This window comes from Papio anubis, chromosome 5, assembly GCF_008728515.1.
Source record: "Papio anubis isolate 15944 chromosome 5, Panubis1.0, whole genome shotgun sequence".
Classification (NCBI taxonomy): Eukaryota; Metazoa; Chordata; class Mammalia; order Primates; family Cercopithecidae; genus Papio; species Papio anubis.
Window position 1 is genome coordinate 79,974,241 of NC_044980.1, and position 13,960 is coordinate 79,988,200.

The 13,960-nt window shown below is 37.6% G+C and overlaps 1 long non-coding RNA gene across 1 annotated transcript in view; it reads left to right on the top strand.

The window, feature by feature from the left end:
• Positions 1–322: 322 nt before the first annotated feature.
• LOC110743494 overlaps positions 323–13,960 on the top strand; it is a 208,745-nt gene continuing 195,107 nt past the window's right edge. Inside the window, exons 1-2 of the long non-coding RNA XR_002522630.1 lie at positions 323–1,159; positions 10,020–10,105. This is a non-coding gene — a long non-coding RNA (uncharacterized LOC110743494). The remainder of the gene's footprint in view (positions 1,160–10,019; positions 10,106–13,960) is intronic.

The following is a 13,960-nucleotide window of genomic DNA, read 5'->3' on the forward strand; positions in this document are numbered from 1 at the left end:
ATACAAAGTTCTTGGCTAGTAATGGTTTTGTTTTAGGAGAGTAAAGATGGGACCCCAGTTCCTTCTGGCTTTTAAGGTTTCTGCTGAGAAATCTGCTGTTAATCTGATAGGTTTTTCTTTTAGAGGTTATCAGACACTTTTGTCTTACAGCTCAAGATTATTTTGTTCATCGAGACTTTAGATAACCTTATGACTATGTGCCTAGGTGATTATCTTTTTGTGATGAATTTCCTGGGTGTTTTTTGAGCTTCTTTTATTTGGATATCTAGATCTCTAGCAAGGCCAGGGAAGTTTTCCTCAATTATTCCCTGAAATAAGTTTTCCAAACTTTTAAATTTCTCTTTCTCCTCAGGAACATGAATTAGTCTCAGGTTTGGATGTTTAATATAATCTCAAATTTCTTGGTGGTTTCGTTCATTTTTTAAAAATTATTTTATCTTTGTCTTTGTCAGATTGGGTTAATTTGAAAGCCTTTTCTTCAAGCTCTGATGTTCTTTCTTCTACTTGTTCTATTCTACTGTTGAACTTTTCAGTGTGTTTTGCATTTCTCTAAGTGTATCTTTCGTGTCCAGAAGTTGTGACTGTTTTTTCTTTATGACACCTATTTCTCTGGAGAGTTTTTCTTCTATAACCAGTATTTTTTTAAAATTTTCCTTAAGTTGATTTCACCTTTCTCTGATATTTCCTTAAGTAGCTTGATAATCAACTTTCTGAATTCTTTATCTGGCAAGTCTGAGATTTCTTCTTGGTTCACATCCATAGCTGGGGAGCTAATGTAATCTTTTGGGGGGTGTTATACCAATAGAACCCTGTTTTGTCATAGTAACAGAATTACTTTTCTGTTTCCTTCTCAATTGGATACACTATTTCTGTGGAGAGGTCTGAAACTCAATGCCTGATGTTCAGATTATCTTGTCCCATGGGGTGATCCTTTGATGTGGTGTTCTCCCCCTTCCCATAGCAATGGGGCATCCTGAGAGCTGGACTACAGAGATTGTTATCACACTTCTGAGTCTAGCCACCCAGAGAGGCCACTAGGCTCCAGCCTGTTGCTAGGGAATGTCTGCAAACAGTCCTATGATGTGATCCCTCTTCATGTCTCCTAGCTACGGATACCAGCTCCTGCTCTGGTAGAAGTGGCAGGGAAATGAAGTGGACGGTGAGACTCCTTGATTATAGATATTTAGTATGCTGGCTTTCTTAAATGCTGATTATATTAACAGTGAAGTTTTCACATGGACACACTCAAGACCTCTGGTTAGCTAATATGTTGCAGGCAGTGGAATTAGGTGTTGTCTTCTCCTTCCTAGGATCAAGGTTATTCTGTCATGAGTTGCTGTAATGGCTTGAGTTGGTTGGCCTCCAGCCAGGAGGTGGTGCTTTTAAGAGAACACCACCTGCAGTAGTAGTAGGGGTATCTAAGCTTGCCCTAAGTTGTCCAGGGGAGGTACGTTGGTTTATCAGTGATACGTGGGGTCGTAAAACTCCCAAGAGTTTCTGTCTTTTGTGTTTGGCTACCAACGCAGATAGAGAAATACTATCAGGTAGAGACAGGGTTAGGCAAGTCTGGACTCAAACTCTCCTTGGGCAGGGCTTGCCATGGCCACTGTGAGGGATGAAAGGTGGTTCTCAGGTCAACGAGATTATGTTCCAGAAGGGATCTTGGCCACTTCTGCTGTATCATATAGTTTGCCAGGGAAGTGGGGGATAGCCAGTAGCAAGAGGCCTCACAGAGCTCCGATGCAGTTGGCGGGCCAGTCTCGCTCCTGCAGTGTCCCGCTCAGACCTTGCCCCAGGCCCTGAGCTTCCATACTGAGAAAGCAAGTGGCAGCTCCTGCACTCCTGCATTTATGTCTGCAGCAGCTCCTGCTCATCTCCTCAATTCCACTCAAGAAAATTGTGCCCAGTTGAAAACACTACCAATTTCACTTGGAAGCTTCCTTTGCCCTGTGACCCCTCCCCAATTCCACTTGCTGCCTTCCTTGAGAGCCTCTGTGAAGTATAGTCAGCGATGGCTTCCCTGGGGGAACTTGAGCTGGAGACTGGGAGTTCCTGTCAGGCACCTCCCATTACTTTCTACTTTTACATTCCACATGACTCCCTAAATCTGTTTTAGCTCTAGGTAAGGTTAAATCCTTCTCCCGTGATCTGAATGTTCAGATTCCCCAGGGGAACTTTGTGTTTGGAGGCAGGTTTCCCTGCCTCACACTTTGGGAACTCAGTTTTTTACCTGTTTTTGCAGAATTTGCACTGTTGTGCCACTTCTTTCAAAGAACCTGTGAATTATTTTGGTTTTCCTGGTACATTCCTGCAATGGTTCTTGAAGCAAAAAATCGTAGTGTAATTCTCCATATGCTATTATGTCTGTCCAAGTGCGAGTGGCACATTATCCTGTCTCCTATCTTCTGTCACCTTGTCTGCTATCCCTCTCCTTTTTGTGATTTCTTAATCCAAATTTAAATCAGTCATTTTTTGACATTTCTTTTTATTAATACAATCATTTAAATCCATGCATTTTCCTCAAAGTAACATTTTAGAAATGCTTCATTAATTTTTATATTCTGAAATGTCATTTTCATTTCCAAAACTTTTTCAATTTCCCCTTGTGAGATGTTCTTTGTCTCATGAAGTATTTAGGCATTTATATTTAATGCAGTTCTCAATATGGTTTAAATCTACTATCTTCCATTTTTTTTCTCATTTGTCCCATTTTTTCTTATTCCTTTTTCCCTTTTTGGAGGGGATTGAGTATTTTATTATTACTCCATTTTATTTTTACAGTTAGCTTATTTATTATGTCTACTTCTATGATTTCTTAGTGTTTTTCTGTTATCAGTATCCATCTTTAATTTATTATAGTGTATCTTCAAATAATATACTGCTTCTCATGTAAGAAACTTACAGTTTATTTTCATTTCTCCCTTCTGTACTTCGTGCTGTTGTCATTTTGCTTTTTAGCTCTATGTCTATTTTACTTCTGGAAATGTTACAAAACCCCCAGTTATGTTTTAGACCTACGTTAGACCTGTTTTCCATTCTGAGTACTCTTGAGTTTTGTGTAGATCCAAGATTCCATATCATGTCTGTTTCTTTCTGACTGAAGAACTTACTACAACCTATCCTGTAATGAAGTTATTCTGGCAATGAATTTTCCAAAATTTATTTTTGTCTAAAAATTATTTTTTTCACCTTCCTTTATGAAAAATTTTTTTATTCTTTAAGTTCTAGGGTACATGTGCACAACGTGCAGATTTGATATGTAGGTATACATGTGCCATGTTGGTTTGCTGCACTCATAAACCCATCATTTACATTAGGCATTTCTCCCAATGCTATCCCTCCCCAAACCTCCCCAACCCCCAATAGATGACAGTGTATGATGTTCCCTGCCCTGTGTCCAGGTAATCTCATTGTTCAATTTCCACCTATGAGTGAGAACATGTGGTGTTTGGTTTACTGTCCTTGTGATAGTTTGCTGAGAATGATGCTTTCCAGCTTCATCCATGTCCCTTCAAAGGACATGAACTCATCTTTTTTATGGCTGCATAGTATTCCATGGTGTATATGTGCCACATTTTCTTAATCCAGTCTATCATTGATGGACTTTTGGGTCGGTTCCAAGTCTTTGCTATTGTGAATAGTACTACAATAAACATACTTGTGCATGTGTCTTTATAGCAGCATGATTTATAATCCTTTGGTTATATACCCAGTTATGGGATTGCTGGGTCAAATGGTAATTCTAGTTCTAAATCCTTGAAGAATTGCCACAGTGTCTTCCACAATGGTTGAACTAATTTACACTTCCACCAACAGTGTAAAAGTGTTCCTATTTCTCCACATCCTCTCCAGCATCTGTTGTTTCCTGGCTTTTTAATGATTGCCATTCTAACTGGCATGAGATGGTATCTCATTGTGATTTTGATTTGTATTTCTCTGATGGCCAGTGATGATGAGCATTTTTTCATGTGTCTGATGGCTGCACAGATGTCTTCTTTTGATAAGTGTCTGTTCATATCCTTTGCCCGCTTTTTGATGGGATTGTTGGTTTTTTTCTTGTAAATTTGTTTCAGTTCTTTGTAGATTCTGGAAATTAGCCCTTTGTCAGATGGATAGATTGCAAAAATTTTCTCCAATTCTGTAGGTTGCCTGTTCACTCTGATGATAGTTTCTTTTGCCATGCAGAAGCTCTTTAGTTTAATTAGATCCCACTTGTCTATTTTGGCTTTTGTTGCCATTGCTTTGGTGTTTTAGTCATGAAGTCCTTGTCCATGCCTATGTCCTGAATGGTATTGCCAAAGTTTTCTTCTAGGGCTTTTACAGTTTTAGGTCTAACATTTAAGTATTTAATTTTTGTATAATGTATAAGGAAGAGATCATTTCGACTTTCTACATATGGCTGGCCAGTTTTCCCAGCACCATTTATTAAATAGGGAATCCTTTCCCTATTTCTTATTTTTGTCAGATTTGTGAAAGATCAGGTGGTTGTAGATGTGTGACATTCTTTCTGAGGCCTCTGTTCTGTTCCATTGGTCTAGATATCTGTTTTGGTACCAGTACCATGCTGTTTTGGTTACTGTAGGCTTGTAGTATAGTTTGAAGTCAGGTAGTGTGATGCCTCCAGCTTTGTTCTTTTTGCTTAGGATTGTCTCCGCAATGCAGGCTCTTTTTTGGTTCATATGAACTTTAAAGTAGTTTTTTCCAATTCTGTGAAGAAAGTCACTGGTAGCTTGATGGGTATGGTATTGAATCCATAAATTACTTTGGGCAGTATGGCCATTTTCACAATATTGATTCTTCCTATCCATAAGCATGGAATATTCTTCCATTTGTTTGTGTCCTCTTTTATTTCATTGAGCAGTGGTTTGCAGTTCTCCTGGAAGAAGTCCTTCACATCCCTTGTAAGTTGGATTCCTAAGTATTATATTCCCTTTGTAGCAATTGTAAATGGGAGTTCACTCATGATTTGGTTGTCTGTTTGTCTGTTAATGGTGTATAGGAATGCTTGTGATTTTTGCACATTGATTTTGTATCCTGAGACTTTTGCTGAAGTTGCTTATCAGCCTAAGGAGATTTTTGGGCTGAGACGATGCGGTTTTCTAAACATACAATCATGTCATCTGCAAGCAGAGACAATTTGACTTCCTCATTTCCTAACCGAATACCTTTTATTTCTTTCTCTTGCCTGATTTCCTTGGCCAGAACTTCCAACACTGTGTTGACTAGGAGGGGTGAGAGAGGGCATCCTTGTCTTGTGCTGGTTTTCAAGGGGAATGCTTCCAGTTTTTACCCATTCATTATGATATTGGCTGTGGGTTTGTTATAAATAACTCTTATTATTTTGAGATACATTCCATGAATACCTAGTTTATTGAGAGTTTTTAGCATGAAGGGCTGTTGAATTTTGTTGAAGGCCTTTTCTGCATCTATTGAGATTATCATGTGGTTTTTGTCATTGGTTCTGTTTACGTGATGGATTACATTTATTGATTTGCATAGGTTGAACCAGCCTGGCATTCCAGGGATGAAGCCAACTTGATTGTGGTGGATAAGCTTTTTGATGTGCTGCTGGATTTGTTTTGCCATATTTTATTGAGGATTTTTGCATTGATCTTTATTCAGGGATATTGGTCTAAAATTCTGGGTTTTTTTTGTTGTTGTATGTCTGCTAGACTTTGGTATCAGGATGATGGTGGCCTCATAAAATGAGTTAGAATGGATTCCCTCTTTTTCTATTGATTGGAATAGTTTCAGAAGGAATGGTACCAGCTCCTCTTTGTACCTCTGGTAGAATTATACTCTGAATCCATCTGGTCCTGGACTTTTTTTGGTTGGTAGGCTATTAATTACTTCTTCAATTTCAGAGCCTGTTATTGGCCTATTCAGAGATTCAACTTCTTCCTGGTTTAGTCTTGGGAGAGTGGATGTGTGCAGAAATGTATCCATTTCTTCTAGATTTTCTAGTTTATTTGCGTAGATGTGTTTATAGTATGCTCTGATGGTAGTTTGTATTTCTGTAGGATCGGTGGTGATATCCTCTTTATCATTTTTTATTGTGTCTATTTGATTCTTCTCTTTTCTTCTTTATTAGTCTTGCTAGCAGTCTATTAATTTTGTTAATCTTTTCAAAAAAAAACAGCTCCTGGATTCATTGATTTTTGAAAGGGCTTCTGTGTCTATCTCTTTCAGTTCTGCTCTGATCTTAGTTATTTCTTGCCTTCCGCTAGCTTTTGAATTTGTTTGCTCCTATTTCTCTAGTTATTTTAACTGTGACGTTAGGGTGTAGATTTTAGATCTTTCCTGCTTCCTCTTGTGGGCATTTAGTGATATAAATTTCCCTCTACACACTACTTTAAATGTGTCCCAGAGATTATTCTGGTACGTTGTGTCTTTGTTCTCATTGGTTTGAAAAAACATCTTTGTTTCTTTCTTAATTTCATTATTTATCCAGTAGTCATCCAGGAATAAGTTGTTCAGTTTCCATGTAGTTGTACGGTTTTGAGTGAGTTTCTTAATCCTCAGTTCTAATTTGATTGCACTGTGGTCTAAGGGACAGTTTGTTGTGATTTCTGTTCTTTTACATTTGCTGAGGAGTGTTTTACTTCCAATCATGTGGTCAGTTTTAGAATAAGTGTGATATGGTGCTGAGAATAATGTATACTCTGTTGAATTGGGGTGGAGAGTTCTGTATATTTCTATTAGGTCTGCTTGTTGCAGAACTGAGTTCGGGTCCTGGATATCCTTGTTAACCTTCTGTCTCATTGATCTGTCTAATATTGACAGTGGGGTGTTAAAGTATCCCATTATATTGTGTATAAGTCTCTTTGTAGGTCTCTAAGGACTTCCTTTACGAATCTGGGTGCATATATATTTAGGATAGTTAGCTCTTCTTGTTGAATTGATCCCATTACCATTATATAATGGCCTTCTTTGTCTCCGTTGATCTTTGTTTGTTTAAAGTCTGTTTTATCAGAGACTAGGATTGCAACCCCTGCTTTTTTTTCTCTTCTTTCTGTTTGCTTGGTAGATCTTCCTCCATCCCCTTTTATTAGCCTATGTGCATCTTTGCACTTTAGATGGGTCTCCTGAATACAGCACACTGATGGATCTTGACTGTTTATCCAATTTGCCAGTCTGTGTCTTTTAATTGGGTCATTTAGCCCATTTACATTTAAGGTTAATATTGTTGTGTGTGAATTTGATCCTGTCATTATGATGTTCACTGGTTATTTTGCCCGTTAATTGATGCAGTTTCTTCATAGCATCCTTTACAATTTGGCATATTTTTGCAGTTGCTGGTACTGGTTTTTCCTTTCCATGTTTAGTGCTTCCTTCAGGAGCTCTTGTAAGGCAGGACTGGTGGTAACAAAAATCTTTCAGCATTTGCTTGTCTGTAAAGGATTTTATTTCTCTTTCACTTATGAAGCTTAGTTTGGCTGGATATGAAATTCTGGGTTCAAAATTCTTTAAGAATGTTGAATATTGGACCCCACTCTCTTCTAGCATATAGTGTTTCTGCCAAGAGATCTGCTGTTAGTCTGAAGGACTTCCCTTTGTGGGTAACTCGACCTTTCTCTCTGGCTGCGCTTAACACTTTTTCCTTCATTTCAACCTTGGTGAATTTGACAATTATGTGTCTTGGGGTTGCTCTTCTCGAGGAATATGTTTGTGGTGTTCTCTGTATTTCCTGAGTTTGAATGTTGGCCTGCCTTGCTAGACTGGGGAAGTTCTCCTGGATAATTTTCTGAATCATGTTTTCCAACTTGGTTCCATTCTCCCCGTCACTTTCAGGTACACAATCAAACATAGATTTGGTCTTTTCACATGGTCACATATATTTTGGAGGCTTTGTTCATTTGTTTTTACTTTTTTTTCTCTAACTTTGTCTTTTTGTTTTATTTCATTAATTTGATCTTCAATCACTGATACCCTTTCTTCCACTTGATCAAATCAGCTACTGAAGCTTGTGCATGCATCACGAAGTTCTCATGCCATGGTTTTCAGCTCTGTTAGGTCATTTAAGGTCTTCTCTACACTGTTTATTCTAGTTAGCCATTCGTCTAATCTTTTTTCAAGGTTTTTAGCTTCCTTGTGATGGGTTCAAACATACTCCTTTAGCTTGGAGAAGTTTGTTATTACCGACCTTCTGAAGCCTACTTCTGTCAACTCGTCAAAGACATTCTCCGTCCAGCTTAGTTCCATTGCTGGAGAGGAGCTGCAGTCCTTTGGAGGAGAAGACACACTCTGATTTTTAGAATTTTCAACTTTTCTGCTCTGTTTTCTCCCTATCTTTGTGGTTTTATCTACCTTTGGTCTTTGATGTTGGTGACCTACAGATGGGGTTTTGGTATAGATGAACTTTTTGTTGATGTTGATGCTATTCCTTTCTGTATGTTAACAGTCAGGTCCCTCAGCTGAAGGTCTGTTGGAGTTTGCTGGAGTTCCACTCCAGACCCTGCTTGCCTGGGTATCACCAGCAGAGGCTGCAGATCAGCAAATATTGCTGCCTGATCCTTCCTCTGGAAGCTTTGTCCCAGAGAGGCAACTGCCTATATGAGGTGTCTTTTGGCCCCTACTGGGAGGTGTCTCCCAGTTAGACTACACTGGCGTGAGGGACTCACTTGAGGAGACAGTCTATTCATTCTCAGAGCTCAAATGCTGTGCTGGGAGAAACACTGCTCTCTTCAGAGCTGTCAGACGGGGATGTTTAAGTCTGCAGAAATTGTCTGCTGCCTTTTGTTCATCTGTGCCCTGCCCACAGAGGTGGAGTCTAGAGGCAGTAGATCTAGTTGAGCTGCGGTTGGCTCAGCCCAGTTCAAGCTTCCCAGCCATTTTTTTTACCCACTCAACCCTCAGCAATGGCACACACCCCTCGCAGATCGATCTCAGACTGTTGCGCTAGCAGTGAGCAAGGCTCCGTGGGTGCGGGACCCACCAAGCCAGGCACGGGGGAGAATCACCTTGTCTACCAGTTGCTAATACCTTGGGAAAAGTGCAGTATTTGGGCGAGGAGTGTCCTGTTTTTCCAGGTAGTCTGTCACAGCTTCCTTGGCTAGGAAACAGAAATCCCCGATGCCTTCTGCTTCTTGGGTGAGGCAATGCCCTGCCCTGCTTCAACTCGCCCTCTGTGGACTGTACCCACTGTCCAGCCAGTCCCAATGAGATGAACAAGGTACCTCAGTTGGAAATGCAGAAATCACCATCTTCTGTGTTGATCATGCTGGGAGCTGCAGACCCGAGCTGTTCCTATTCGGCCATCTTGGCAACTCCCTCAGAAAAATCTTTTTACTAAATATAGAGTTCTATATCCTGCTTCCCCACCCTTCACACTCATATATCATTTCAGTATAACTTGGCTTAATCAGTTTCTAGTGAGAATCACACAGTCATTCTTTTCTTGGTTCCTCTGTGAATAAATGTGTTTTTATTTTTATTTTTTCTTCTGATCTTTAATATTTTCTCTTTATTACTAGTTTTGCACAATTTGTAATGTGTTTTGGTGTGAGCATCTTTGAATTTATCCTGCTTGAGTTTCTTTCAGCTTCTTAGATCTGTGGGCATTTAGTTTTCACCATTTTCGGATATTTTTTGGCCACTAGTTATTTACATATTTTCTTTTCTCCTCTTTTTCTGGGACTTCAAGAGTGTGTGTGTGTGTGTGTGTGTGCGCGCGCGCGCGTGCATGTGACTGCTTTCCCATAGTTCACTGAGCCTCTGTTCATTTTTCTTTTCAGTCATTTTTGCTTCATTTTTAATGTTTATATTATTTTGTCTTCAAAGTCTTTAATCTTTGCTTCTTCAGTGTCTAACCTGCATGTTATTCCATCCTATAAAAGTTTCATCTCTAGAAGTTCTGTTTGGTTCTCTCCGTCATTAATTTTATATTTTTCTTTATATCATGGAGAATATTTAATACCTATATATACATATTCCATATGTGTTCATGTATAAAATAGTTTTAAAGCCTTGCCTGCTAATTCCACGATCATTCTCATTTCTGTGTCTGTTTTTATTGACAGATTTTTCTTCTGGTTAAGGATCACATTTTCCTGCTTTCTTCAAATGTCTAGTAATTCTTTGAACGTCAGACATGAATTTTATGTTGGTAAGTGCTGAATTTCATTTAAGTAATGGTGGACTTTGTTCTGGCAGGCATTTAAATTCCTTGCAGATCAGCATATTTTTCAGGCATATTCTAAAGCTTTTTTAGAGTGGGTCTAGAATTACCTTTACACTGAGGTAACAGCCCCCACCACTACGGCATGACCTTTTTGGGATTTCTAGTGACTGCATTATGTATTCAGTAAGATTGCTCCACTTTGACTAATAGGAACTCAAATAATTCCTAGCCCTGTGTAAGTTCTGTGAGTTATTCAGCTTCTGGTTCTCCGTTAATTTTTCTCTCCCAGGTAGTTTTTCTTTACCTGACTTAATAAAGTTCTACCATTATGTTTACAGATTTGTATTCAGCCAAAGACTCAAGGACCTTATATAGATCTCTGGAGCACTTTTTGTCATAGCAACTTCTTCCCTGGAAATCTTCCCGGCAAATTCTAGCCGCCTCAGCTTCTTGATCTGAGGTCTTGGTTTTTTCAACCCATTAGGACCATAGGGCTTTGTTTATATTTCTCCTCCCTTCCCTGCAGTCTAGAAATTCTCCTAGGCAGAAAGCTAAGGGCAATTATAGATTTCATTTTATATGCTTCCCTTCTATTAGGAATCCTAGTCCTATGATTCCTGTTAAACAACTTCTGAAAATAGGTTTTTCAGCTATTTTTCCTGTTTTCTAGTTGTTTTGTAAAGAGAGGAAGACCCATAGTAGCTTCTCATTCATGAGTAAAAGAGCACATCCCCGTGGTAATCAGTCTTTTTAGAGATACTGCATTTTCTTTGGGATGATTTTATTGTTGGCTCTATTAAGAGATACAGTATTCATAGTTACAGAGCATATTTTACCTAGTTTTTTGGCTGAGCGTTTCCAAAAGTATCATGAAAGTCGAAGGCTTCTTGATAGTAGTATTTCCATATGTGGTGCAGGATGAGTGACCATAATTTATACCCTTCCCTGGGATAAAAAGGATGAGTGTTTCCAATGGGATGTATGTTTGCAGCTCCTGGTTTTATTCAAATTGCTGAGGAATAGCCCCTCTAGTACATGGTCTGTAACTTTAAGTCCTGTTTTGTGTTGCCAAAAAATTCCTAGCCTCTAAAGCATTGCCATAATGGGCCACACAGCTTCAATTCCCACTTGCCATTACTTATTTCCACTTTATTTCCAGCTCCTAGAGATTTGACTTTCTTGTTTTGAAACTCAGCTATGTGATTTTATACAGCTATAAAATGGTAATACATTTTCTGTAATTCCATGTGTTTGTAAAGAAAGAATGCTTTTCAACATCAGCTCTGTCTATCATTTGATTATTTGTGTTCCAAAATTTTTACATGATGCAACTGCAGGTCTAAAAGATTATGTGATTTTTATCAGGCTAGAAACTGATTAGTAAGAGATTAGTAGAAGGGCAGAACAGTCACACCTTTTAAATTTTTTTTAAAAAATCAACAAGTATTTTGTTGCACTTCAATTAATATTGAATTGAAATTTTTCATTTACTGCCCCCCAGCAAAAACTAAATCTAGCTTGAGTGCTGCAAGTATACAGCATATAGGAGTTAGCACATAATAAATATTTATCATTGTTGGATGATTAAAAATGACAGAAGTATGTTGAAAAATCAATTTTTTAAATAAGTATTAGAAGCAAGGAGCAGAAGACAAAACTATTGCTAAGAAGTTTAGTATTATTACTTTCAAATATGTTGAGGATTAAGTCTGAAGCTTATGGAAATCCATATATAAGCCTTTTAATGACTGGATTTTTAAAATTTGTTATTGGCATATTGAGTTTTTTTAATATTGCAAACGATTTTGTTAGTATCTTTCCTCAATAAGTCTACATGCTCTCACCCTACCCTTTGTCAAGTTTAAGAGAGTTCATTTTGTTCAGAAGAATGTTCCAGTACATGTCTAAATTTGGTTACTATAGTTTTCCTCTGGCGAAATTGCCATATTTTATTATGCTTGTTTTCCATTTTCTAAAAGAACATTTATTTTTAAAGTTTACAATAATAAAATTGGATGTCCTTGAAAAAATACGGGATTTAAACAGTATTCCTTTGCAATTTCTGTTAAGTAGATTGGCTGGTTATTTTCAAAGTAGGGATTGTGTCAATCAATGTCAATTGCATTGTCTTCTCCAGGTTTGTCAGACACTGTTCCAATATAATCCAACTTTTTAAAACATTTGGGATAATTACTCCTACATCTTTTTCCACATTCTAGGCCAGATACAGAAATAAATGAATGTTAGAAGTATAGTTAGCCAATTTGCATGTATAAATGTCTAGTCCATTTATATCAGTCCAAATATGTCTCCCTTAATTTAATGTAAGCCTAAGTGCCTTAAAGTGATATGATTTTAAAAAAGGAAAAGATAAAATAGCATTATTTATAGTCAGTGAAATAATCCATGAAAGATTAGGAATAAAAGCTTACATTTTGATTAAATGACCAATTAAAAACAAAGAATAGCTACAGACTGAGCCTCAATCATAGAGAAGCCATGACACTTAGGAAGAGAAACACGAGCTAATTCATACAAACAATAAAAAGTTACTAATATGATGAAGTCTGCTGAATTCTAAATTGCTACTGGGTAATTTTTCAGTTAAGTATAAATGTAGCATCTGGCACATTCATCCAACTTGAATACATGTCATGTGGTGAAATAAAATATGAAGAGCTATTTAAGATTGGAAGATGTAGACTAAATGCTGCTAAACTGTTTAGCATTCCACATTTTCATTCCTGAAAATCTAACTTCTCTTCAGGTTTCTCTTTCTTCTCTAATAGTAGCCTTAACATAACTTCTAAATTTAAAAAAAAATAGTGGAATGAATCATGAAAAATAAAAATATGAATTCCAAATAGATGCATTTACAAAACACTAAGCCATGCTCAACAAAACTTTTTTTAGGAACTCAATCTTAGAAATGTTTTTTAATATTATTCTTTCATAAATGATAGTTAATAAAGAATAAGCATCTTGCATTTATGATTTCAGAAGGACTTATAATATTTAAACAAACATGCTCATCAACAGAGACAAATAAGTGTCTGAAGAACAGTGCTACAGGAAAATCATTTTTAAAATAAATTTTATCCTTTTATGACAGCCATCTTAGTACCATATATCTTAAAAATTAAAATAATTACCCTGAAAATGCCCTGCTGCACATTAGTTGTGGTCACAATACTTTAGGGCCACTATGAATACCATCAGCAGAAGGCTTGTGCTTCCACAAAATCACATATCATGCAGGTATTAAAAGAATAAGTCGGCTGGGCACCTGGAGTCCTGCATTCGAGGGCAGGAAGCATCCAGCACAGGAGAAAGATGTAGGCTGGGAAGCTAGGCCAGTCTCACTTTTTCACGTTTTTCTGCCTGCCTTATATTCGCTGACAGCTGATTACATTGTGCCCACAGGGTGAGTCTGCCTTCCCAAGCCACTGACTTAAATGTTAATCATCTTTGGCAACACCCTCACAGACACACCCAGGATCAATATTTTGCATCCTTCAATTCAATCATGTTGACACGCAGTATTAACCATCACATGTCTACCTTTGTCAACTTAAACCCATACACATCTCCTGAGATCATACATAATCTTCAAATAAAGACAATAATAAGGTCATAATTATGCCTAACATAATACAATTATCTTTAGTACAACCAGAAATGCACCAATCCCCAACTCAAATACTATTACGTAAAGTTAACAATACTTCAATGTTGATATGAAGTCAATAAATCTTATGTCGCATGATGAAGTCAAAGGAAATAAAATGAAGATATTTTCTTAGTACATGTACTAAGTAGTGTATACATGTACAAACATGA